The sequence below is a fragment of the Macaca fascicularis genome, chromosome 14, assembly GCF_037993035.2.
Source record: "Macaca fascicularis isolate 582-1 chromosome 14, T2T-MFA8v1.1".
In the NCBI taxonomy this organism is placed as follows: Eukaryota; Metazoa; Chordata; class Mammalia; order Primates; family Cercopithecidae; genus Macaca; species Macaca fascicularis.
Window position 1 is genome coordinate 101482822 of NC_088388.1, and position 27593 is coordinate 101510414.

Consider the following 27593-nt stretch of genomic DNA (forward strand, 5'->3'; position numbering starts at 1 on the left):
GACTAGTAAGGGAAGAACGCCTCAAGTGAGCATGCATACAACTCCAGTAAACGCAATGCCCAAGCGGCCCCTCTCAAGTGCTGGCAGGTCACTGTGCACGTGGAATGCCAACGTATAAGACCCCAAGTCGAAGGTCAAACCATGCACTTGATCTCTCAAGTCACCTGCTTGGCCTCTTCCAAGTATACTTTACTTCCTTTTGTTCCTGCTCTAAAACTTTTTAATAAACTTTCACTCCCACTTTAAAACTTGCCTCAATCTGTCCTTATGCCTCATGCCCCTCAGTCAAATTCTTTATTCTGGGGAGGCAAGAATTGAGGTTGCTGCAGACCCAAACAAATTCAGATTCACTGCTGCTAACAGACTTGCCTGAATTGAGGGTGGAATAGCAGACCCCTATCAAACCTAGAAGACATAAAACGTGAAAGTGCTGATGTCTTCTTGGATTTCTTCTTCTCCCTTTTCTTTTGGAAGCGAATTGTTCAGGAAGTCCTCTTCATTCTGTAATGAGTTATTGCTCCTGACCTTCAACCCTTCAGGCACTGACATCCTCTACCAGTGAAAATCTCACTTACATGTGGAATCTTAAAAAAAAAAAAAAAAAAAAAAAAGTCAAATATACAGAGAGAGAGAAATTGTGGGTGTGGTTACCAGGGGAAGGGCAGGGGTTGGGAGGAGAGAGGAAATGGAGACATGTAGGTTAGAGTTTACAAAGTAGCAGATGAGTGGGATGAACAAATCTAGATATCTAATGAACAACATGAAGTCTATAGTTAATAAAATTGTACTTTATTTGGGAATTCTGCTAAATGAGTAGATTTTAGCTCCTCAGGACACATACACACACGCAAATGGGTAATTGCATGAGATGATGGATATGTTAATTTGCCTCACTATAGTAACCACATTACTATCTATATGTATCCCACAACATTATGTTGTATGCCTTAAATACACATACACAATTAAATTTATTTAACACAATTTTAAAAAATAAAGTCCTGGGTGTTGGAGTATGTTTAGATTTGCACAATTTATAGCATGTGGTATGTACTCAAAATATATTAGTTTTCTCCATCTTCAACTAGAAAACAGAGGAGATTGTAATGTTAAAGATGCTTGAGAATGTTACACATTAAAAGCAGAATTTTAAGAATCTTAATGTAATAGCAGTGTTGGAAAGAAAAGCATTAGAGAATAGGACAGTGTTAGGACACGGTTTAGGACAGTGCTTTTCAAACTGTTTCTGATAAGGAGCCAGTCTTTTCTTTTCTTTTCTTTCTTTCTTTTTCTTTCTTTCTTTCTTTTTTCTTCCTTCCTTCCTTTTTCTTTCTTTTCCTCCTTCCCTTCCTCTCTCCCTCCCTCCCTTCCTTTTCTTTTTTCCTTCCTTCCTTCCCCCTTTCCCTTAACCCTTTCCCTTTCCCCTTCCCCTTCTCTCTTAACCCTTTCCCTTTCCCCTTCCCCTTCTCTCTCTTTTTTCTTTTCTTTTCTTTTCTTTTCTTTTCTTTTCTTTTCTTTTCTTTTCTTTTCTTTCTTTTCTTTCTTTTGTGTTGCCCAGGCTGGAATGCAATGGCACAATCTTGGTTCACCACAACCTATACCTCCCCAGGTTCAAGCGATTCTTCTGCCTCAGCCTCCCAAGTAGCTGTGATTACAGGCATGCGCTACCACACCTGGCTAATTTTGTATTTTTGGTAGAGACGAGGTTTCTCCATTTTGGCCAGGCTGGTCTCGAACTCCTGACCTCGGGTGATCCGCCTGCCTCAGCCTCCCAAAGTGCTGGGATTACAGGCATGAGCTACCACACCCAGCCTCTTTCTTTTTTAATCTATTGCAGGTCACCTGTAAGATACAATTAAAACTTACTAGCAAAATTAAATTTAAACTGGCATACGGAAACACAAGCCCAGTGTTGTATTTTTGGATTCAACCAACAGACATAAAATTACTTTGTCAAATTGCTGTCAATTCTTCTGACAACTCCCAATTTCTGTATTTGCCTTGGCCTGGGAACCAGCTGTTCATGGAAGAGCACTGCTCTGCAGTAGCACTGGTCAGGAGCTGGTGCAATAATCCCTCTGTCAATGCCCTCCAGTCAAAGACCTACAGGAGCACACCTATTATTGATCAAATTGGGTTTGTGAAATCACTTTGCAATAATTTTAAGTGAGAAAATTATGACAGTGAAAGAGATCTGATCTAACTAACCTCCATCTTGCCTTTAACCTTCAGACTGCCCTTAATCAATCCTGGGCTTAGACCAAGATAACTTTGGGAGACATTTAGTTTACAGTTTAAATGATAATAGCCTTTGACCAAAACTAAACCACCTTGGTAAAGCTAATGAAAGTCCACTAGGTTAGGAGGATGTGAGGAGCCTGAATTCAGCTAAGGGATAGACGCAAACATTACCAGCCGTTATTCCGGAGGTCACAGATTTGCAACTTTTCCAATTACTCCTGCAGATAACATCACCATTGTAGAATTTAAGATTGGCCTTTTGAGACGTTTTTTCAGGTTTTGGCTTTTCTGATGACCAGTGGGTCCACTGGGACACACCAACCCTCACCAACAGGGTCTGCCAAACTATGCTTGAAAAGCCCTAGTCCCCAAATTTTCATGGTGATTGATTTGAGTAATAACTCTTGTCTCTGATGTGTGGTGGCCAGCATCATGTCAAACTCTTTCTTTATTGCAACATCATGGTCACAGTGAATTGGTTTTGTCTGTGCAGTGCATGGGAAGAACCTGTTAGCAGCGTAATGTATCCGAGTGAGGCGGCACCAAAGTATGTTAGCAGTGGCAAATCCGTATAGGTTCGCAGCAACCTCAATTCTTGCCTCCTCAGAAGAAAGAATTCCATGGAGGGGCATAAGGCAGAGTGAGAGACCGAGGAAAGTTTTAGAGCAGGAGAGAAAGTTTATTAAAAAGCTTAAGAGCAGAAAAGAAAGGAAATAAAGTACACTTGGAAGAGGGCCAAGCAGGTGACTTGAGAGATTGTCACCGCCCAAGGGGTTCACCTTGCCCGCTGCCTAGACAGAGCTGATTCATCAAGACAGGGTAATTGCAATAGAGAAAGACTAATTCACACAGAGCCGCCTGTGCAGGAGACCAGAGTTTTTATTTTGTTTTTGTTTTTGAGACAGAGTTGTGCTCTTGTTGCCCAGCCTGGAGTGCACTGGTGTGATCTTGGCTCACCGCAATGTCTGCCTCCCCGGTTCAAGCGATTCTCCTGCCTCAGCCTCCCGAGTGGCTGGAATTACAGGCACATGCCACTACACCCATCTAATATTGTATTTTTAGTAGAGATGGGATTTCTCCATGTTGGTCAGGCTGGTCTCAAACTCCTGACCTCAGATGATCTGCCTGCCTCGACCTCCCAAAGTGCTGGGATTACAGGCATGAGCCACTGCACCCAGCCAAGACCAGAGTTTTATTATTACTCAAATCAGTCTCTCTTAGCATTTGGGGAGCAGAGTTTTTAAAGATAACCTGGTGGGTGGAGGGAAACCAGTGAGCCAGGAGTGCTGATTGGTTAGAGATGAAAAATAATATGGATTTGAAGCTCTCTTGCACTGAGTCCATTCCTGGGTGGGGGCCATGAGATCAGATGAGCCAGTTTATGGATCTGGGTGGTGCCAGCTGATCCATCAAGAGCAGGGTCTGCAAAATATCTCAAGCACTGATCTTAGGAGCAGTTTAGGGAGGTCAGAATGCTGTAGCCTCCAGCTGCATGACTCCTAAACCATAATTTATAATCCTGTGGCTAATGTTAGTCCTACAAAGGCAGTCTAGTCCCCAGGCAAGAAGGAGGTCTGCTTTGGGAAAGGGCTGTTACTGTCTTTGTTTATAAACGATAAACTAAGTTTCTCTCAAAGTTAGTTCAGTCCATGCCCAGGAATGAGCCAGGACAGTTTGGAGGTTAGAAGCAGGATGGAGTCTGTTAAGTTAGATCTCTTTCACTGGCTCAGTCAGGATTTTGCAAAGGCGGTTTCAAGATCAAGTGCAGGGTTTGACCTTTTGACTTGGGGTTTTATATGTTGGCGTACTTCCAGGTCCTTGCATTATTTCTGCCCTGATTTTTCCCTTGGGGTGTGCTGTCCACAGGCGCAGTGCCCTGCCAATGCTTGGGAGGGGCTGCATACACAGTGTGTTTACTGGAATTGTGCGCACGCTCACTTAGGTCGTTCTTCCCTTACCAGTAGAGTGTTCCTAGAGTAAGGTCCTATAGCAGTTAAGCTCCACCATTTTGCCTCTTAGTGCACATGCTTGAACCCACTTGCTCAGATCCTAAGATCTTACTGGAAAGTTGCTGATCACCAGTTTCAGATTTTTTCTACCTATTGGAGAACTGCCTTTCCCCTGGCACTGGCTGTGACCAATTATTATTTTAGAGAGACAGTTAACAACCACCTGACCATCACCTGGTGGTTGCCTGACATTCCTGGTGGTGTTGGGGAGGGGGGTCCTCTGCTGCCCTGCTCATGTCTGACTAGTTACCTACTATAACAAGCCCATTACGTGGTTACACTTATAGCAAGGCAGATTGCACATCCTGGGACATCTTAGTAGTAGCAAGTGAGAAAGGCTTATTTTAGGATTTGGGCTTGTATTAGGTGATACTGAGAAGTGGAGCTTTGCCTGGATTTGTTGCTGTCAAGGGAGCAGAGGCAATTTTATGACTGGGTATTTTAGCAAATCTTATTGAAGGGGGTAGGAATAAACTGAGTCTGAAGTTTTAATTGGCAGAGGCAAGATCCTCTCATATTAGCTAGGTTGGGGGATATTTCGGTTATTTTTGTGGTTTGGGCTTGTTTGTTTTTCTGTTCAGATATGATGATGGAGTGCTCTTGTTTTTGTCATGATCACAGAGTACTGTGGTCTGATGTTGATGTTCAGTGAAACTGTTTATGTTCCACACCAAAGCCTAACTGTGAGTGCTAGGCCAACTTCCAGTTGTCGGGCTGCTTTTTCCTTTCTTACCTCCATGAGGTGATATAATTCTTGCGTAAGGGTAAAAACATTGGAAGGATAAAGGAACAAAATGTGGTGGATTGCTGTAGAGGACTAGCATTGATCCTCAAACTTTGACATGCATCAGAATATCCTGGAAGACCTCTGAAGATACGGAGGGCTGGGCTCCATGCCGAGTTTCTGATTCTGTAGCTCTAGGGTAAGACTTGAAAATGTGCATTTCTAACCAGTCCTCAGGTGTTGTCTATGCTACCAGACCACACTTTGAAAACCACTGAAATAGATGGAAGTATCAAAAGTGAGGATAATTACAGTATAAGAAAACTGACCCAATAGAGGTAGCTGCAATTCCCAAGATAAAAATCTAGAGCGGGCCGGGTGCAGTGGCTCATGCCTGTAATCCCAACACACTGGGAGGCCGAAGCGGGTGGATCATCTGAGGTCAGGAGTTCGAGACTAGCCTGGCCAATGTGGTGAAACCCTGTTCCTACTAAAAATACAAAAATTAGCTGGCTGTATTGGTGCATGCCTGTAATCCCAGCTACTCAGGAGGCTGAGGCAGGAGAATTGCTTGAACCCAGGAGGTAGAGGTTGCAGTGAGCCGAGATCACGCCACTGCACTCCAGCCTGGGCCACAAGAGTGAGACTCTGTCTCAAAAAAAAAAAAAAAAAATCTAGAGTGGTCTCTATGTTACTCTGATGCAATTCTAACACTGTAGAATTGTAGAATTGTGCATTTTCCTATTTTAAATTACCAGTCTTTCAGGGGGAAGGGCATATAGGAAGATTCTCCCAAAAATAATTTGTGCAAATTGTTGACAGTCGAATTATGTAGTACACATAAAAGTAAAAATTTTATGTGTTTATTGTTCATTTTCCAGGAAATTCTCAATTATAAGTAGGCAGATTTATTTTAGGGAAATGGATTAGAAAAACCAGTTTTCCACTAGATTATTTACAAATTGTCTTACTATACATTATACATATTACATGCAAAGTAGGCCTTATCATCCTTTTTTAACTATTCTCTCATCAATATTAAGATAGAATTCTTTAAAAGGAATGTAACTGCTCACCCTTTTGACTAAAAATTTGACATTTTCTACTTGATTTGGTTTACTTTTTCCTGAAAAAAGGGAACACAGTGAAAGGAAGTGATAAATAGATATGCGAATGGGTTATCCTTTCTTGTTCTGAAAAATTAGTTTTAAGTTTATTTTTCTCTATATAGGAGATAAAAGAAGTGTGACATGGACCACTTATGGTTTAAGCTGAATTCCCTCTGTCTTATAATTTTTACTGAGATCCAGTTTATGTTTGACCTAAAAAATTTAAGTATCATACAGTTTATATAAGAACTTAATATAATTTTCTACAGCTCTTTTAACAAGTTGTAAACTATTTTATTAACCCTTTCTTTAAAAGGCTACCAAGAAGCTGATAATTCATGAGAAACAGATAAAATGACTATAAATTATTCCTCTCAAATAGGACACTTGGCCCTCTTTCGAAAATAATTTTGTCATCTCTTTAGAGAGACTAGTCTTTGGCAGGGAGCTAGAGCTTGCAAATCTAACAGGGGGTTTTCCGTGTTGCATCAGAATAAGAATTCAGGCTGGGCACAGTGGCTCACACCTGTAATCCCAGCACTTTGGGAGGCTGAGGTGGGCAGATCACGAGGTCAGGAGTTCAAGACCAGCCTGGCCAACATTGTGAAACCCCGTCTCTACTAAAAATACAAAAAATAGCCAGGCATGTTGGCGTGTGCCTGTAGTCCCAGCCACTTGGGAGGCTGAGGCAGGAGAATCGCTTGAACCCGGGAGGTGGAGGCTACAGCGAGCTGAGATCACCCCACAGCATACCAGCCCGGACGACAGTAAGAGACTTTGTCTCAAAAAAAAAAAAAAAAAAAAAAAAAAAAAAAAAAGAGAATAAGAATTCAAATAGAATAAGATAATTAACTTGAAATTCTAGGGTTAGGTCCACTCCTGACTATCTAGTGGACCAGGAGCCAGTCTTGTGTCTTGCTCTGATGAGTAATTAACTTCAGTTTCTTCATTTGTGAAATAAAGGGCCCAGACTAGATCATCTTTAGGGATTCCCTGAGCTCTGAAATGTTTAAACTGTTGGAGTAGGCCTAAGGGTATCAGTTTCAATGATGTTGTACTCATCTGTTTCACAGCTCTTCTTGAATATTTTGTTCAATATCAGAAGGATGTTGAGAGCAGGGCATGTAAGGAGATGATGAAAGGTCTAGGAACATATTAGGAAGAATTGGAGGAATGGAGCTTGGAAAAGTGGTTCAAGGTGGGAGAGGTATGAGATCTTTTTCTCTGAAAAATATGGAATCTCTCATGTGAAGAAGGCAAACATGTATTCCAAGAACAATGGGTGAAACTTACAAGGAGACAATTTCAGTTCCTATATACCCCTTTATCACTAACTTCTGGTCCCTGATCCTCCAGAAGATCTTTTGATCTCTGGGCCACTGGCTTAAACTCTCCTCCTCAAAATCCAGTCCCACCTCCTCAACACATTTTTATGTAAGTTCTAAAACTCCAACTTCCCTAGAAAATCCTTTAAACATCAACTGCCTGCTTTATCTTTCCTTTCCTTGCAAAATTTTCAGAGAGCACTCCAGCCTGATCTCTAGGCTCAGAGTATGCAGGTCACTTGTGTCAATGCTGACAGCCAGAAAACAAACCTGGCACAGGCCCTGGTACGTGCAGCTAGTCTTGCTTTGTTGTACCTTACAACTCCTCCTACTTCCTGGTGTTCTGTAATCAGACTCCTCAGCCACAGACCTTCCTATACAATGCCTCCTGCGAATATATCCTGGATCCCTACTGCAAAGAATTCATGTCCCTTGGACAGAGACAGATCTTCTAAATTACAAAGCCCTTTTGCCTCCACTTTTGAAAGAGCCTGTCAAATTTAGAGAGGAGTTAGAAAGATTAGTGGCCATTTATAACCCCATTCATAGGAACCTCCACTGGCTACTAAGGGGTATTCTTTCCACCCATGATTATACTGTGGTTATCAGACATTCCAGAAAGCCCCCAGATGAATGTCTTACCTCTAGAGGGAACAAGTGGCCAGAACTTCTCCCAGATCCTCCTACAATTGACCAGGAAATGGCTGAGTTATGGGGCCTGATAGAGACAATAATTGAGGCCTTTTCCTCTACGGTGAAGTGGTCTAGGGTTGAATTATGTACTCAGAAGAAAGGGGAACATCTTAAGGCCTGTATGGAATGATTTATACAAACTTTTGGAAGGTTCACTGCATTAAATCCTGAAGTCTTAAGACATAAAAAATGTTAAAATTCTGCCTTGGTTAGAAATCACCCCGATATAAAGAGCCAAATCCAAAATAGTGTCATTGTGTGGACAGGTCATTCTCTGGACGTTATTATAGAAGGAGCAATGCAATTCTTTAAAAAGAACTTGCAGGAAAATAAGAGGAAAAAGGGATTAAAGTCAATAGTAATTGCTTTGCAAATTGATTCTTTACAAAAACAAAATCATAACTCCAGGGAAAACTCAAAACCCACTCACCTTTCTCCCCAACCACAGAGCTTTGTGTTCAGATGTTTGCAGATATTGTAAAAAAACAAGGGCACTGGAAAAACAACTGTCCTAGACTTATGAGAAAGGAAAGCTTAAATAACCATCTCCCTAGACCCCAGCACCTTCACAAGGTCAGCTTTCTCTCTTCTGTGGGACAATACCCCATCGACTGATGGGGTCAGCTAGTTTTCAGTCACACCCTAGATCCCACTATTAAACTTATAGTAGAGGATTGGGAACTGACATTCTCTTTCTTTTTTTTAATAACAGATAAACTTTAGCTATGTTGCTCAGACTGGACTCCTGGGCTCAAGTAATCCTCTTGCCTCAGCCGCAGACTACAGACATGGGCCACAGGGCCAGCTGGGAACTGTAAAACTTAATTGCCACGGGTGCAACTGTCCCTACCATCTGCTCAGAGGATCTATCTCTCCCTGTCACCTCTGCTTCTATTCAAGCTATTGGAGTTTCTGGCCAATGTATTTCATTGCCCATGTATCAGGCCACCGCAATACCCTTAGGCCTTCTTAACACCCATCATGTAACTCTAATAGATTCATTGCCCAATGTACACAGCAAATCAATATGCAAAGACACATATTGGGGGCAGCAGAGAAGGAGGTTTAATTGTAGGGCTACCAAACGAGGAGATGAGAGGAAACCTCAAATCCACCTCCCTGAGGAATTTGGGGTTAGGGTTTTTAAGGATTTTGGAGTAGGCCAAAGCGTGGAGATTGTTGATTGGTTGAAGAGTACAGGGTGAACTAATGACACAGGAGGTGAAGAAGTTGTGTTTTCATGCTGATCCCATTCCTTTATGCTGGTCTTTAAACTGGTTGCTGGAATTCAGGGAATGTAACAAAACGTATGATTCTTATATCAGAGATCCTGTTTGTAGGAATAATGGGGATGCAAATCAATTTTTAAACAGTCTTACGACCCTAATCCAGACGAACAATGTGGACAATGTGTTTCCATCTGCAGATGCTCAGATTCTAGTGCTATGTGCCTTTCAGCAACAAGGAAGTGGGCCAAAGTGCAGCCTGATTAATGCTGAATTATAATTATATTTCTGTCTAGAAACCGATATGCAATGCTTGTCAACCCTGTGGGAGCATTTTCAGTCAAGCTTTTCTAGTTTCTGAGTCCTCACCAGCAAACTTTTTATGTGGAGATGTGTTATGCAATGTAAAGAGAGAGGCATTTTTATTTCCCTGGCCTTAGACTTCCTCCTTTCCCTAATGGAAATTCATCTTGATTTTAAATTCTCTGAAGAGGAAGCAACCTTAAAAGATGTCTCAACTCATCTCCCAGCCTCACATGCCAATGAGGTTGAACTGCTACTGCACGTAGAGCCTGTAGGTATTGCCTGGAAAAGAATAAACCTTTCCTGTTAGTAGCTCAGTATGCCCTCTCGCAAAATGCAGAGCAAGAAATTAAACCTGAGAAAGAAAGAAAGAGAGAAAGAAAGAAAGAAAGAAAGAAAGAAAGAAAGAAAGAAAGAAAGAAAGAAAGAAAGAAAAAAAACCTTTTTGTCTAAGGAATGCAAACCTCTAAATTATCAGGTCCAGAGAGGTATTTATACTATATAAACAGCGGTCAGGTTTCATTCGCCCTTGAGCTAAAGAATTACCTCTTGAAGCTATATGTGCTATATGAGCTATAGACTAACTGAAACCATGTAGCCAGAAGATGTCATATACCCTATAGTTCAACAATGTATATAGCCAATCACTAACCAATGTATTTCTGTAAATCAGTGAGAATTCTTGATGAACATATTTTGTAATCACTCCCTCTCCTGATTTGTCCTTTTTCTTTAAACACTTGAACCTTTCCTTTGTTCTCCTAAAGGCTTACCAAGGCAACCTGGAATCAGGCTACAATCCTCAGCCTTGGCACAGATAAACTCTTTAATTTAGCCTCAGCTTCTTCCTTTTAGGTCAACAAACTTATAATAGACTGTCTTTTGCAGAGGGTGTTCTTGTCTTTATTTCCTTCCTTACTCTGTAATACCTTAATCTTGCCAGTAAAGAAAGAAGGAACATTTCATTCAGACAGGAATAAAATCTATTGACTTGTAAAAGATCTAAGAGCCCAGAAACTCCTTTGTGATTTTTCAGCACCCCTTAGTCCCTAATCCAGCTGACATTTCTACTTCAATTTCTGCTGATACAGCCTGATTTACAGTGATTGACATCTGCTCAATTTTCTTTTCAATTCCATTGCGCCCTGACTCAAAATTTCTCTTTACATTTACATTTAGAGGGAGAAAATTAACATGAACTCATATACCTCAGGGATACTGTGAGTCCTTTTCAATGTTTTCCCGAGTCCTTAAAGCCAGCTTAGTCTCTGTGGCCTTTACCCAAGGCTCCACTCTTGTTCATTATTCTGATATGATCCTTTAGTTTGTTACTGAACTAAGCAGCCTGCTCTTCTACACTCCCTCATTCTCCTAAAGGCACTAGCTCAACAGAGGCTATAAAGCCTTCCGATCTAAACTTCAGTGGGGGCAAATAACTGTTACTTATGTAGGATTGAATTGCTAGGTTGTCATATCTCAGAGCACTCAAAAGCTTACCCCAAAACGCCTAGAGTCAATTTTGTGCATTCCCCTCCCAAAAAAACATCTAATAAATGTCTAGGGGCAGCTGGTTATTGCCACCAATATATTCCTAATTTTGCTGCCCTTGCTAAGCTCCTATATACCCTCCTCCCGGACACTACTTCTGAGCCCATTTTCTTGGACTGTAGAGCCATAAATATCCTCTGGAGCCTTAAAACTAATGTCCACATCCCCTGCTCTCAGCTAATCTGATTTTGACATACCTTTTTGCCCATCTTAGCATGAAATAATGGGATTGCTGCAGATATTCGGAACAATTTTTTTGCCTCTCTGATAACACCCTGTGGTATACTTCTCATGTCAATTGGAACCCCATGACGATGTGCAGTAGCCACAGCTACCACCCTAATAATTGACAAAGCCAGTATATTCTGATATTACACTGCTTCATTCATCAATATGTTTCCCATGCTGTCTGTTCTCTTACAAGTTCATAAGATACAACACCTTTCTCCAGGTGGCAGGCCACCTATGAACAGGCCCTGTCCACCAGCTCCTCTATCATGTTGCATTGTTGTAATACTTTAAACCCGGCTGCTCTACTGCCCCTCCCTGATGATGGAGATCTTCACGCCATTCCATATGATTGCCTTGCAATGATAGAAAAGGTCTCAAAACCACAAGAAGACCTCCTAGATACTCCTTAGGCAATCCAGACTTATTTCTGTTTTGTAATGGCTTCCGTGGATGACATTTCCAGGAAACATAACTGTTAAGCCATAGTTTTCCCTTGTGAAACATTTGAGGCATCCTCTTTGTCCACTGTAAAGTTAGCCCAAGCTGCTGAATGTATAGATCTTGCTAGAGCTGGCATAATGGCAAAGGAAAAATTGCCACTATTTACCCTGACTCCGGATATGCCTTGGGCGTCTGCCACACTATTGACAATCTGGAAATCCAGCAGATTCTTAATTTCTGCTGATAATCCTATTGCCAATGAGCATATAATTGCTGTTCTATTACACGCTATTCACCTCCCTATTCAAATTGCTATTGTTTATTGTTCAGCTCATCCTAAGGAGACTGATACTATATCTCTAGGGAACTGAGAGGGTGGAGAAGGCTACTAAGAATGCAGCCCCAAAGAACCTTCCTATTCTTTTCTACCCTTTATTAACCTGCCTTTATTGCTTACTGGTGTTATTGATTACCAGAGAATGCCCCACAATGCAAAAACAACAACAAAAACCCACAAATGAATACAAACGAATGTCAGATAAAATCATCAGGTGTATTATACCTGTGGCCAGTGGAATTCCTGTGGCCCCCTTCTTTTTGACTTTTTGGCTTGAAGCACTCATCTTCCTTCAGATGAGACATATGTACAGACAGAGGATAGTGAAGGAATGAAAAGATAATTGGTTTTGCCTTGGTATTTACAAAATTTCTAACTAAATTATTCTCAGTGCACTCCTAATAAATCCCATCAAATTTTTGGAGGAGACCAACAGGCCTCAGCAAGTCCTCTAAGACATTAGGCTTCAGGCTCTTGTTACGGTTTGGTTGTTGTCTGTATGTTTAGTGGATGGATTGAATGCTATCTGACTAGATGTGCTGACACCATGACAGTGGTAAAGAAATTAATAACAGGTCAGCGCAGTGGCTCATGCCTGTAATCCCAGCACTTTGGGAGGCTGAGGCAGGTGGATCATCTGGGATCAGGAGTTCGATACCAGCCTGGCCAACATGGCAGAACCCTATCTCTACAAAAAAATACAAAAATTAGCCTGATGTGATGGTGCACGCCTGTAGTCCCAGCTACTACGGAGGGTGAGGCAGGAGACTTGAACCTGGGAGATGGAGGTTGCAGTGAGCTGAGATCGTGCCATTGCATTCCAGCCTGGGAGACAGAGCAAGACTCTGTCTCAAAAATAAATTAATCAATTAATAAATAATAAATAACAGATCATTCTTCATTTGGACATTCCATTATAGATTGAATCAGACCACTGGCACTTATTTTACAGCAGAAATAAAACAGTTGTTTGTAAAAATTCTAGGGTATTCATTGTAATTTAATACCCTATATCATTCCCAATCCTCAAAGCAAGTGGAATGTAAACACTGAGACACAAAAGTAACTTTCGGACAAGTCCGTCAAGAAATTGGACTTAATTGGCTGAAAGCATTATACCTTATAAAAAAAAAATGGGCAAGGTGCAGTGGCTCAACTCTGTAATCCCATCACTTTGGGAGGCCAAGGTGGGCGGATCACTTGAGGTCAGGAGTTTGAGAGCAGCCTGGCCAGCATGGCAAAACCCCATCTCTACTAAAAATACAAAACTAGCCAGGCGAGGTGGTGGGCGCCTGAAATCCCAGCTTCTTGGGAGGCTGAGGCAGGAGAATTGCTTGAACCCGGCAGGTGGAGGTTGCATTGAGCTGAGATCGCGTCACTGCATTCCAGACAGGACGAGACTCCATAAAATAAACAAACAAACAAACAAACAAAAAGCATTACCCTTTATAAAAATCTAGAATACTCCAAATAGAAGACATGGATTAACCTCTTTTGGAATAGTGTTTGGTTGCCCCATGCCTACTGGCAGCTCTAAACCTTCCATTTCTGGATTGAATGAACATTACAGGGACTTCAGTGAACAATTTGATGCTATGACTAGCTATACACAGACCCTATTATATTTAGAGCATATCATCAGCAGGTAAAAGGGGGATGGCTTCTGCTGACTAACAAGCCTTACTATAAACCTTTTGATTGGGAAATCAGAGTGCATCAAGGTTTTCAGAAGAAAACATGCGCTGTCACCTAATTGGAAATGCCCTTGCAAAGTACCACTAACCCCCTACTCTGCTATCAAAATGAAAGAAGAATCCTCCAGGATTCATGCAAGTCATGCCAAACCAGACCCTGAAGACCAGTCCCAGGGCAACTGGAAGACCATCCCTACAGGTGACCTTTAAGTAAGGATTTCCAGAGTTGAGAACCAGGCCCAGGAAGCAAACAATATCATGAAGTAGACAGTTTTTCCCAAGATCACAGATCAAGAAACTTTGCTTGCACCTATTAATATTTTCTTCCTCTTTTCAGCCTCTCAAATTCAATAAATATAAAAACAACAAGAGATCAGAAAACAACAAACAAACCCGCTTCCTTCATCACAGACTACCTATGAACAGACCTGTTCACCAATCCCTCCGTCGTGTTGACTTATTGGCCTTTTATTTAAGGGCTGACTGTGGAGATCATTGTTCCAGTCTCTTCGATTGGCCCTCTGATCCTCCACTATGACCTTTTTTTTGAAACTGTGTCTCTCTTTTATTAGCCCTGACAGTTTTCTCAACAGGTTAATTGTGGACCTAACTCCCCTGAAACCAGTTTTCCAAACTTGGCCACATTAATTAATCTGATTGCTGGTTATGTCAGTGCCATCCAGATTATGCAAAAGAACCTAAACTAATTTTCATTTCTGCCAATGCAAGTACCTGGTGGACCAACTTGGAAAATGGATGTGTGACAGGGTATGGTATCCATGACCAACAAAATAATATCACTGGGCACAGTGGCTCACACCTGTAATCCCAGCACTTTGGGAGGTTTAAGCGAGTAGAGTTCAAGACCAGCCTGGGCAACATGGTGAGACCCCATCTCTACAAAAAAATGCAAAAAGTTAGCTGGGTGTGGTGTTGTGTGCCTGTAGTCCCAGCTACTTGGGAGGCTGAGGTGGGGGAATTGCTTGAGCCCAGGAGGTTGAGGCTGTCATGAGCTGTGATTATGCCACTGCACTCCAGCCTAGGTGACAGAGTAAGACTTTGTCTCAAAGAAAAAAAGAAAAAAGAAAATAATACCTTTCTACATCTTTTGGTGAGTTAATTTGATATAGAAAAATCTCTATGAAAGCTCAAAGGCTCTCCTTTGTTCAAGTAAAGTCATTAAAGGAATTTTTTTCCTTTGTATGGAAAATAATCATGGTGCTGGGCCCTTCCTGGGTGATATACCAAGGATATGTTGGAACCAAATCCTGTGGTTTGTTCTATAGGCGGCATCTTCAACCTCTCATGAAGGTCATAGATGGTCCTGGCACTGACTCTTGTGATATAAGCACTTGCCAAATCACCGGATGTCGTAGCTGGCCTACAAGCCAGCCCTATGCAACCCGGGGTAGTTCAGCTATTCCTCTAACTGGGCTTCCAAAAACCAAAGGTTACATATGGATAGACCAAAAATGTAGATTAACTTGGTCAGATGACAAAACCATACCTTATCGCTGCCAAAGCCAAACTCTAGGACTCTTATATCAGATACTTTGCAGCAGTTCTGCTCCTACAGACTGACAGGGACATAGGAAGATGGGAATGTGCAGATACCAACATGACATGTGTCAGAACATAACAAACCCCAGACTGGTGGGTCACAATTCCACTCTGACCTCATCCATGAACAACACTGGTCTTTTTATCTTATGTGGCAACAAAGTATATATGGTGTTTCCATCTATGTGGTTAGGATGATGCAGACTTGAATACCTGATACCTCCCATCACCAGATACTCCCCTTTAAATGCCAGTCAGATTACAAGTGTGGGCTCAATTGTTCACAAAGTAGTGCCACACAAATGTACCAGAAGTGACATTATGGAAAACCCATTTGTGTGTCACAGTTACAAGTTCTCTTCACTATTGAGATCTTGTTCCTGGGCTTTGGAACTTACTTTTTGGAAAAGGCAGTTCCAAGTCTTTCCATAGTAATGGACAAGAGTTCAGTATTACTATTTAAACATTGGAAGCACTCCAATCAGAAGTTAAATTTTTGCTAGAGCCCAGGAGTTCAAGGCTACAGTGAGCTGTCATCATGCTATTTCACTCCAAAATTGTCATGGACTAGATTCACTAATAGTCAAAGAAGGAGGCGCTTGCTTGATCATTGGTGAAGAAAGCTGCTTCTGTGTAAAGAGCTTAGGACAAATAGTGTCTAATTGGCGCCATGTAAAGGGCGAGATAAATATTAATCCTCTCCATCAGATAAATGAGGCTCACGATTTTAATGGACTGACCTATTTCTAGGGATGGGAGACTGGCTTAATGGGATATGATGAAATGTGCTTAGATTTGTTCTTTTCTGATGATTCATATTTGTAATCTATGTTCTTCTCTCCCTTTGCACATCTCTTGCCACTCAGCTACTAACCCAATTTTTCTCTCCACCGCCACCTGCTCAGCTTTTAATGTATGAAACTTCTAGGGAAGTTTCAGATGGGAGAAATAAAGGAGTTAAAAACATGCTGCCTCAAAATATGCTCCTCTGGCATATTGACTATTTTGAAATAAGGTACTTGAAAAACAGCAGGTGCAAGATCACTCTTTCTTTCTATCTCTTGAAAGTAGATGATGAAATTCCCGTGTGAAAGGTGTCTTCCCTATACCAGAAGGAAACATTATTCTTATCATTGGGGAAGGGAAGTTCAAGAAAATATAGGGAGGGAAATCTGTAAATCAAACCTTGTTAAACTAACTCTTATCTTCCTAGTTTCTTCTCTACCCCATCAACTACCCTAGATCAAGCCTTTTAACTTTGTCACATTTTCATAAGTTTTTAATTTTTTTTTGTTAAATTCAGAATATAAGTGTTTAACTCTAACTGTGACTTTGGGTGCTCATTTCCTTATGAAGACTCCTGTGCTACATAACATTTGTATTAAACAAGTTTGTATGCTTTTCTTCTGTTCACCTGTCTTATGTCAACTTAATTCTCAGACCCAGCTGAAAAACCCCAGGGAGTAGGAGTAAAGTTTTGTTCCCTTACAGTTCTATGATTCTAGTTTGATTCTAATTTAGTACAGATAAAAATTTGACCCCATGGTCACTTGGGGTATATAAGTATTTATGTACTTTAAGAACGGATCCCAGGTTGTGGTAAGGTTTACTGATCATACATATTCATTTATTCATGCATTTTTTCAACAGTCATTGAGGATATATTATGTGTATACTCAACTATGCAACTAACTGACTAGATTACAGAGACAAATTAGACCAAGTCTTTGTCCTCAGTGACAGTCTAGCCTAATGGAGGAAAACAGACACAATGAATTAGGTATAACAGTGTCATAGGTGCTATGATAGACATTTTCATAGGGTCATTGAGGCTACTAAGACTAAACGATAAAAGATGGGACATTATGAGAGGAGTGTAACCGAGAAACCCCATTTTTCTAAGACATAGTTTAATTTTTTTCTCTCTCTCTTATTTTCTCTTTCTTCCTTTCCCCTGCTTCCTACTTAGCTCTTTAGAAACGCAACTATAACCTCTCACCCACCAGGAAGTTGTCTTGAGAGACAACAGTTGAATTACAACCCAAAGTCCTGCCAGCTCTCCCACCTGGAGAATTTTCAGCCACCTTTACAACCTATTTCTGCCTATAAAGATGCCAACTCAACTGCCTGGTAGATAATGTACCAAGCTATCACATGGACCCTCCCTGCCTGCTTACTTCCTCTCCTGGCTTTTAAAGTGCCCACTTTTTGCTCCAAAAGCAAAGAAATACCATTAAGACAGGAAGCCTATATTTCTTCTCCTAAACTAGCTTTGGAATAAAAGGTACTTTTTAAATACCAGACCTTGCTCTTGTTCATTGGACTCTGCAAGCAGTGAGCAACTGAACCTGCGTTTCAGTTACAAGACAGTAGGAAAGGCTTCATGGAGGAGTTGACTCTTGAGTTGAGTCTTGAAGATGAGAAGATTCCACTAGGAGAATGGGCAATGAAAGGAAGGCCAGTACATGGGAGCTGATAAAACAGCATGGTGTGTGATGAGTCAGCCCAGTTCACACTTGTCTTGAGTGCAGTGTCCACAAGTACTGTATCATGAAGAGCTTAGTTACCAGGCAAGGGAATTTTAAAGTATTGCATCCTAAGCAGGCTTGTCCTAACACTTGTGGAGTTCAGGGCAAGAGCAGAAGTACAGGCTTCTTCCTATTTCCTCTCCTACAACTTAAAGATCCTCACACACATCTGTGAATAGGCCAGGCTGCGTATCTAACCTATGTCCTATCCTCATGAAAACATCTGCCTTTTGGTCTCCTCTAAGGCTTAAGAATGAGCCTTGGCAGCCTGGTGGCTTCAAGGATCTGGAAGCCAACTCAGATCTTTTGGGCTGGGTGTTCCAGGAGTGTTGTCTATAAGTGGGGAGGACACAGGCTCTGGGAAGAACAGCCCTTTGGACCCATAGAGACTCCTGATCCCGAGTGAAGAGGGAAGTGTGGTTAGAGGAGGGCCAGAGTGGGGCTATCTAAATTTTAGTGGGGTAGCAAACTTTTTCTGTGAAAGACTAGCTAGTAAATAATTCAGGCTTTGAAGGCCAGATATGGCCACCACTGGATGTTCCTGTTTTGTTTGGTTGCAGGCATTAAAAATACAAAATCCATTCTTAGCTTGAAGGCCATACAATATTAGGCTGCAGGTTGGATTTGGCCAGGGGTCATAATTGGTATGACATGCAACAAGAGTAGTAGCACATCTCTGAAGAGTGTGAAAAGGGGACTGACCGTCACTTTGTGTTTTAGAATTATCAGTTTGGCTTTGTGGAGCATATATAGAAACTGGAAAAACTGGAGGCTATTGTAATAATTCAAACAGGAGATGACGAGGCCCTGAGCTAACTCAGCAGCAATGGGACTGGAGAAGATAGTAAATTAAGAACATGTTAAAGGAATTAGTGACTCTGGGTTTTTTATTAAAGCGACTGGGTCGCGGTTCTAATGACTGAGATGGTGACATCAAAGGGCAGGGTAGCATGAGCTAATAGGTTCTGTTTTTAGTATCTGGTTCTTGATTTTTATGTAGGAGACTCAAGGGGATGTCCAGTAGGTTCTCATACATACGAGTTGCTATTCTGTAGTGAGGGCAGGGCTGAAGATACAGATTTGAGAGTCACAAGGGTACACATAGCCATCCCAGAGCATTTGAAAGGTGAAACTGAAGAGGAGAAATTCCTTGCATCCTACAAGTGTCTTGTTCTTGAGATGAACCAGATCAAGACAGAGCAAGAGAGGAGATACTGAAGCCCAACCCTGAAAACTTGGCCCAGCTTCTGTGGCCGACAATCAAGGCTGAGGCTGGTGAGCAGTGTGGTGTGAGAGGCTGAAGCATGGTTGGAGTGTGGCCAAAATAAATCCGGAAGGGTGACCTATGAATGGTCAGCAGAGAAATCTTTCCTCCAGGGGGTAGTCTCTCAACTACTAGATCTACACCCTGAATTAGGAATCTCCTGTATTATTATATTTGACTCTAAGTCTCAAAGCTCAAGTGTGAGAGAAGCCTAATGTTTATGACCTATGAATCCACCTAATTTTGACTCCAAGCTGCCATGCATTAGGCTGGTAGGAAGGTGAACGTAAATCACTCCAGTAGGTTTGAGTCCACCTCAGTCACACTCCCTTACTCTGCCAAGGCTCCGGAGGCCTTCCTTAGTCATTGGTCATCTCCCACATCAGTCAATGCTGACATGCCCATTGTCTGTGTCTGCACAGTACTGGCAGGTCTGGCAGCATCTGGCAGTTTCCGTAACATATTTAGGGCACTGGGCTATTTGGCAAAGCTCTGCAACCATTGCCTGGGGCTTTGTTTCCCTAGATGAACTGAGTACCTCCTGCCTGGAGTCTTGCTTCCCATAGTAATGACCTAAGCAGAGAATGGGTCCTTCTTGCTTCTAGACCTACAGATCTCTTCTCTTCAGGACGTCTAAAGTAATCTCTAGTTTGGGTGGATATTTCTCCCTCTTGTTCTTTCACCATATGCTTTTATAGTTCATCAAATTCATAACTTGAAAAACATGTTCCTCTTTACTCCAGGAAAGGAAGAGATTACTAATTGAAAGTGAGGGAAAATATTTGCATTTCACTTTCTAGTCCATCAAAAAAAGGGAAGAAAAACAAAAACAGTTAAGATTTTGTATTGAAATCGTGAGCATCTGCACCCTGCCACATATTTGTGGAGAGGAAGATCAGCAAGTGGAAGGAAACACCCAGGCCTCAGAAGGACTCGATGAATGGGACAATTGGCAGGACGTATGATGGGTCCGAGGAGTGGTTGAAGGTGATGTCTTTAAACTTGGGCTTCCCTGAGTTTCAGAATGGAGCACTGCAATGAGCCTGCACTCAGGGTCCATAGATCGAACCTGAATATCCACAGTTACCTAGTAGATAGGGCTGCAGGTGGCGGGGGTGGGGGCTGGGCATTGGTGGTCTGACCTCATATGAACTGTCCTGCTTCTAGTCAAGAACGCTTTGGAATTCTGTTGGGGGTTGTGGATGCTCATGGCTGAAATTAACTAACTTTAAAAAATAATTGGTCAGTTTACTTGCTTTATTTCATTTGTTCTTCAAACTACCCAGGAAGGTAAATGTCACAGTTTCCATTCTGCTGATGGGAAACCTGAAGCTAAGAGAGGCCAGGGGAATTTATCACAGTAATACAGCTAGTATGTGACATCAAATCCATGTCAGTTATTGTAGGTTTACTCTAGTGGATAATTTATTGCTCAATAGTGATATTTTGAGAATGAAAGGGGCTGCTATTAATAGTTATCTCAGGACTATAAGTATAAACTGGAGTTTTCCTGTGTGGTCAGTCAACTCGGCTATTTCTTTATTCTTATTAACTTTTTAAAGAACAAATTGTAATCTTCGTACTTTTAAAAATTCACTTCAACTTTTAAAAATTCCCCAGCCTGGCCGACATGGCAAAATCCTGTCTGTATTAAAAACACAAAAATTAGCCGGGCGTTGTGGTGCATGCCAGTAGTCTCAGCTACTCAGAAGGCTGAGGCAGGAGGATTGCTTGAACCCAGAAGGTAGAGGTTTCAATGAGCTGAGATCGTGCCGCTGCACTCCAGCCTGGGCAACAGAGCGAGACTCTGCCAAAAAAAAAAAAAAAGAAAAAAAAAGACTTCTAATTCCTTTTATGAAGCCAATATAACCCTAGTATCAAAACTTGATAAGAGCACTGCAGTAAAGTAGATTACAGATCAGTCTCACTTCTGAACATAAATGCAAGAATACTAATATGCATTAGGTAACTGAATTTGGTAATTACTAAAATAATATACAATGATTTAAAAATATAGCATACCATGACCAGTTATAGTTAATTCTTAGGACTGCAAGGAGATAATTCTACATTTGAAAAATTTATTAATGTGATTTCCCATACTAGGAAACTAAAGAAAGAAATACTTAGAACATTTCAACAGAGCATAAAAAGCATTCCATAAAGTTCTGTATTTATTTACAGTTTAAATTAGCAGAAAACTAGGAACAGAAAGAGATTTTCTTAATGTAATAAAGAGATATTTACTGTTTACCTGGAAAATCTTGAAAAATGTTTGCTTTAAAATTAGGGATAATTCAAGAATACTGGCTATCATAATGTTCTGCCTCACACTGGAGTCTCAGGCCAATGTAATAACATAGAATAGAACACAAAGAAATATAATGATTGGATTGGAGGAAAATAAAATTGTCATTTGTGAGTGTTATGACTGCTATGGCCATTTACACAGAAAATTAAAGTAAATCAACAAAACTCTTAGAAGTAATAAGAAACTTGTTTGATTGCAAGATCCATATACAAAAGTCAGTAACATTTTTCAGTACTAGAAAAAATAAAATTACTGAGATAATAGAAAAGAAGATACTGTTCAAAACAACCACAAATCCCTGTAAAATATCAAGGACTTAATAGACAAAAACTCACAAGACCACCACAGAAGAACATTTTGAAACTCTACCAAAGGGCAAAAAGAAACCTGAATTAATAATCAGAAGAATCATCTTCATGAATGAGGCAGCAGTATTTAAGGATAACCATTTTCCCTCAATTTAGGGCAATTCCAAGCAAAATTATAGCCACCTTTAGGGAGAATCTGCCTTCTCATATTTTGAACGAACCCTTCATTGAGTAAGTCTTGATAGAGGGCAGAGCCCTGCCTCTCTCTGTGGAAGCGGGAGAAGAATCAGAACCTTCTTTCTCTCTGGAGACTAGGATATGAGTATGTGATCCTAACTTGGACAAAACATTCTCCTTTCCGGAACTTTGAAGCTTGTGTGAGTGGTAGGGTGATGCGGGGGTGGTTTGGAAGAACATTCTCTGTGGCAGCATCCTGGTGCAGTGTGGTCTTCTCTGTTGCCAGGCCTCCCATGGTTCCTGCCCATTTTCTGGGCCTGTTTCTCTAAACTTCTTTCTGATTTTGTGAGCTCTCTGGTATCTTTCCCAATAAAATTCATTTCTGTATTAATTTAGAATCAGTTGCTGTTCCTTACAATCAGTAACTTGGAACTGGGAATGTTTACAAAATGATTCTGAAATTCATGTAAAAGTATACATGTCCATGAGTAAATTAAGACCAGGGATTGGTCAACTTTTTCTATAAAAGACCAGATATTAAACATTTTAATCTTTGGTGGCTGGATGCAACTACCCAATTTGGCTGTTGCAGTGTTCAAAAGAAGCAAATGAGAGTAGTTGTGTTTTAATAAAACTTATTAAAATAGTTAGTGAATAGGGTTGGGCCCATGAACTATAATTCTCTGACCCCTGCCTAAGACAATCAAAAAAAAAAAAAAAAAAAAAAAAGAAAGAAAAGAAAAGAGGGGACAGCCCCTTTCCATCAGATATTCAAACATATTACTCAGCCATAGTAGGTAAGCCAATGTGGTACTGGTACGGGAATATACGAATAGACCAGGGAACAGAAAGAACCCAGAAACAGGCACATGAGAATTTGGTCTATTTTGGAGAAAAAATTAGTTTTTATGGAAAAATAAAAATTAGATCCCTACCTAAGGGAGAAATATAAAAATAAGTAAGGACTTAAATATGAAAGATTGTAACTGCTAGAAAAAAATATGTAGGTCAGGCATGGCCTAGCACTTTGGGAGGCTAGGTGAGAGGATTGCTTGAACCCAGGAGTTCAAGACCAGCCTGGGCAACATAATAAGACCCTGTCTCTACAGAAAATACAAAAATTCGTTGGGTGTGGTGGCATGTGGCTGTGGTCCCAGCTACTCAGGAGGCTGAGGTGGGAAGATAACTTGAGCCTGGGAAGTTGAGGCAACAGTGAGCCTGCACTGCACTCCAGACTGGGTGAGAGAACAAGACCCTGTCTCAACAACTAAAAATAAAACATTGAATATCTTTAGGATTTTGGAGTAGGGAGAAGAATTATGATCATCAGGCCAGTATTCAAATGTTTTGCATTCTCTGAGGACACATCAGAGAAAGTGATTGGGTTATAAGGATAAATTTGCCTAGAGCTCAATTCTATGTTGTTATTTCAGGTAAGCATAGTCTTTCTTCAAGAACCAAGAACTAGCCAAGTGTGCTTTCGTCTCTACTTCAAAAAAAAAAAAAAAGAACCGAGGACTGGTTATTTATTGGTGGCTGAATGATTGGTTTGTGAAAAGACAGGAAACCCAGGCTCAATAAGGGAATGGTGGTCTGGTGGTCTTTGTGTTGACAACAATTAATAGGAAAACCCCAAGAGGCAGAATTTGGAGCCAAAGGCAGTACGGGGCCCTGATGGATGATTCTATATGAAAATAGATTGTCCCTAAACATGGCTAACAGGGACAGTCATGAGGCAAATGAGTAAGTCCAGATACAAAGTCAGATATCCAATAATTGTTGTTTGTTTTTGTTTTCTATATGTATATGTCCTTAAGATTATCTTATTGGAGAGGCAGTTATTATTGTTATTATTTTATATTTTTCTGGGACGGAGTCTGGCTCTGTTGCCCAGGGTGGAGTGCAGTGGCACAGGCTTGGCTCACCGTAACCTCTGCCTCCTGGGTTCAAGTGATTCTCCTGCCTCAGCCTCCTGAGTAGCTGGGATTACAGGCACCTGCCACCACCTAATTTTTTAGGCTAATTTATTTTTGTATTTTTTTCTTTTTTAGTAAAGATGGGGTTTCACCATGTTGGTCAGGCTGGTCTCAAACTCCTGACCTCAGGTGATCCACCCGCCTTGGCTTCCCAAAGTGTTGGGATTATAGTCGTGAGCCACCGCGCCTGGAGAGGCAATTAAAAAGACTTTGGGAACATACAAATATAGCTTCAAATCCAAGTGCTATTACATCCCAACTGTGGGAATTTCTTAATTTATGAAATGAATAAAATAATACCTACTTTTCAGGGTTGCTGTAATGATCAGAATGTGGGTATGAAGGGTGGATTGGGGATGACTGCACATTCTTCGTCATGTACTCACACTGAGAAATGGAGTTTAATAATTAATTGCCTCATTCAACAGATATTTAATGGGTGCTTACTCTGTGTCACGTGACCTTCTTGCTGCTGAACAAAGTAGATAAATTCCTTGCCTGAAAGTAATTAAGGTAATACCTTTTAATCATTGTTGGTGATGTAATGGTTATTAAGAGAACCAGAATATCAGGGTTTAGCTAAAAAGACCTAATTGTCTGATATGGACACGTAAGAAGTGAAGTTCAAAGGAAATCTGTCCTAAGTAAATTATAATTAACATCTAAGTATTAATCGTTAACAAGCCGAACAGAAACCATATAGCTATTTCAAATTTAAATTAGCCTCTATCTTACCTATTATTTTTAATTTATACCACTACCTTCTGGAAGATGCGTAAATGAAAATCCTAATTGAGTAAGTTAACACAAATAAATACCACTCATCCATTCATTCATTCAACCAATCATTCAACAAATATTTTATTTTATTTCACTTATTTATTTTTTGAGGCAGAGTCTCACTCTGTCACCCAGGCTGGAGTGCACTGTCATGATCCTGGCTCACTGCAACCTCCACCTTTCAGGTTCAAGCAATTATCCTGCCTCAGCCTCCCAAGTACATGGGACCACAGGTGGGCATCACCACGCCTGGCTAATCTTTTTGTATTTTTAGTAGACACGGGGTTTCGCTATGTTGGCCAGGCTGATCTTGAACTCCTGGTCTTAACTGATCCACCCACCTTGACCAAAGTGCTGGAATTACAGGCATGAGCCACAGTGCCTGGCTTCAACAAGTATTTGTTGGACAACTTTTATATGCTAAACTGTGCTAACCATTGTTTCTAACTCTGAATGATTCAGACATAGACTCTGCTTTTTCTGCCAAGAACTCCACTTTCATATCAAAATTATGGTAGACGAGGAAAACCTTGAAAAAAAGTGCTAGGTTAATCGCATTTTTTTTTTATAACTGAATGATTTCTTAGATTAAGAGATTTTAATCTATTTACTTTGAGGTAGATTGATCCCTGAATGACATGGTCTAGTTACTGATAACTAAAAAATTACGATTAGATGTTAAGTTTGAATAGAATTTCAATCCATTATTTAGGGTTCCTAAATTTTTCTATATACTGTAGTTGCTTGGTTTTATTCAGGGCTAGGTAAAGTTGCGAATTTGAGAGGCAAGACAAAAAAAACCTGTCGAATGCATTCGTATTATGCCAACGTAGTTCTCAAGGTATCTTTCAAGTGAATGTTTAGCACATACACATGCTCACAAAACAAACTCGACATTCACCATTATCAATGACTAGGATGGCGAATCCAGTCTTGCTTTGTAACCAAGGAAAGTCACTGCTGCATGGTCCAAACGTGCTTAATCTTTATGAAGATGCCTCAGCAAAAGATGACAGGGATATAAGACTGTGTTATTCCTTTGAAGTTTAACTCATTATCCTTTGGTAATCATAACTCCATGTTTTTTACCTCCCCAATTAAAGTTCCAAAAGGCAACAGTAGGTCACAGCAGCCCCTTAGTCGGAGGTTAGGTTCAGGTGCAATTTACTCTCCTCTGCATGCTTGCTAGTAACCAAAGGAGTAACAATTCCACACACCAAGAATGATCAGTGAGTCAGTGGCCAGGGTTCACGTTGCATGACAGCCTTCTATACTTGTAGGAAATACAGATTTTACCATCAAAGAAACTACTGCTGTCACCAGGGTCATGGTCTTTAGATTCACGTCATTTGGAGTGTAAAGCACTAGATCTGAATTCCTTTTTTGTTGATTGCGGCATTGACAGGTGAGCTGTAATGATAAAAGAAGGTATAAACTAGAACTTATCTTTGCTGATCCATGCAGCACTTTTTTGTTGTAGCAAGTGTACTTTTGGTTAGAATTAACACATCTCTTCTGGTTTGAATGAGTCTCCTGAAGTTGATGGAACTTAGTGGTTTCATAAGAGAAAGGGTGCCCTCATGTGGCGATTTAGAAACATAACAGCAAATTCTTTGGCATTCCCGGTTTCAAGGAGGTGTGTATTGCCTCGTTTTAACTCTGGTTGTGTTTGTGATTACTTTTATCAGTGGAGTATGGCAGAAGTAAGGCTATTGACTTGTATGGCTAGATCTTAAAAGTCATACAGCCTCCATGGTGGAGGAGATGCCATGAGCAGGCAATATGGTTGACAGTCCCAGCTGAGCCCAGATTTCCAGTTATCTACAGTAACGCAGCAGACGTGTGACTGAAGCCATCCCAGTCCCTCCCAACCAGCCCATCGGCCGATAGAACAAAAGGATCACCCAAGGCAGCCTTGCCTGAATTCCTGGCCTACAAAGTCATGAGATATAATAAAATGATTGCTGTTTTGAGCTACGGTTTAGGGTTCTTTTTATGCAATGTTAGATAACTGGACACTCCTTGTATTAATTCAAGTTCTCCAAAAGCTGATACCAAGAGGGAATTCGACGTACAAGAGGTTTTTGGGGAAACACCTGTGGAGGATAAAGGGGTAAGGAGGGGACTAGGTAGGGAGAGCTTTCAGACTCTGATGCAGGTCTAGAATCTGAAGGAAGAAAGATTAGGCAAGAAGAGTCTTAGGCTCTCTCACAAGAAAATAAAGTTTTTCCAGGCTGTGGTGGTGGTGGGGAGGTCCTCAAGCCTGTTAGAAAGATTCTGCTCATCCCAAACACTTTATGATCAAACTGGAGTTTTGGACCTGTGTGCAGCGTGCTAGAATTGATAGAATGTAGCTTAGAAACTGATTAAAACAACTTAGAGAATCCCAATGTTAGGACTTTCTCCCTCTCACATTGTATATCATCTGTTATAACTCTGAAAATGTATAATGGTTTATTTATTTATTTATTTATTTATTTATTTATTTAGAGATGGAGTCTTTTTCTGTCACCCAGGCTGGAGTGCAGTGGTGGTGCAATCTCAGCTCACTGCAACTTCTGCCTCCAGGGTTCAAGCAATTCTCCTGCCTCAGCCTCCCAAGTATCTGCGATTACAGGTGTGCCCCATCACGCCTGGCTAATTTTTGTATTTTTAGTAGAGTTGGGGTTTTGCCACATTGGCCAGGCTGGTCTCGAACTCCTGACCACAAATGGCTCCCAAAATGCGGCACTTGGCTCCCAAAGTGCGAGAATTACAGGTGTGAGCCATTGCACCCAGCCAAAATGTGTTATAGTTATTCTTTATGTA

The 27593-nt window shown here is 40.9% G+C and overlaps 2 long non-coding RNA genes across 3 annotated transcripts in view; both read left to right on the plus strand.

Annotated features, from left to right (window-relative positions):
- LOC102139033 (uncharacterized) overlaps nucleotides 1-27593 on the plus strand; it is a 270410-nt gene that overhangs the window by 17539 nt on the left and 225278 nt on the right. The window lies entirely within an intron of this gene.
- LOC135967109 (uncharacterized) overlaps nucleotides 1-27593 on the plus strand; it is a 32106-nt gene that overhangs the window by 2828 nt on the left and 1685 nt on the right. The window contains exon 2 of the long non-coding RNA XR_010580973.2: nucleotides 24434-24518. This is a non-coding gene — a long non-coding RNA (uncharacterized lncRNA). The remainder of the gene's footprint in view (nucleotides 1-24433; nucleotides 24519-27593) is intronic.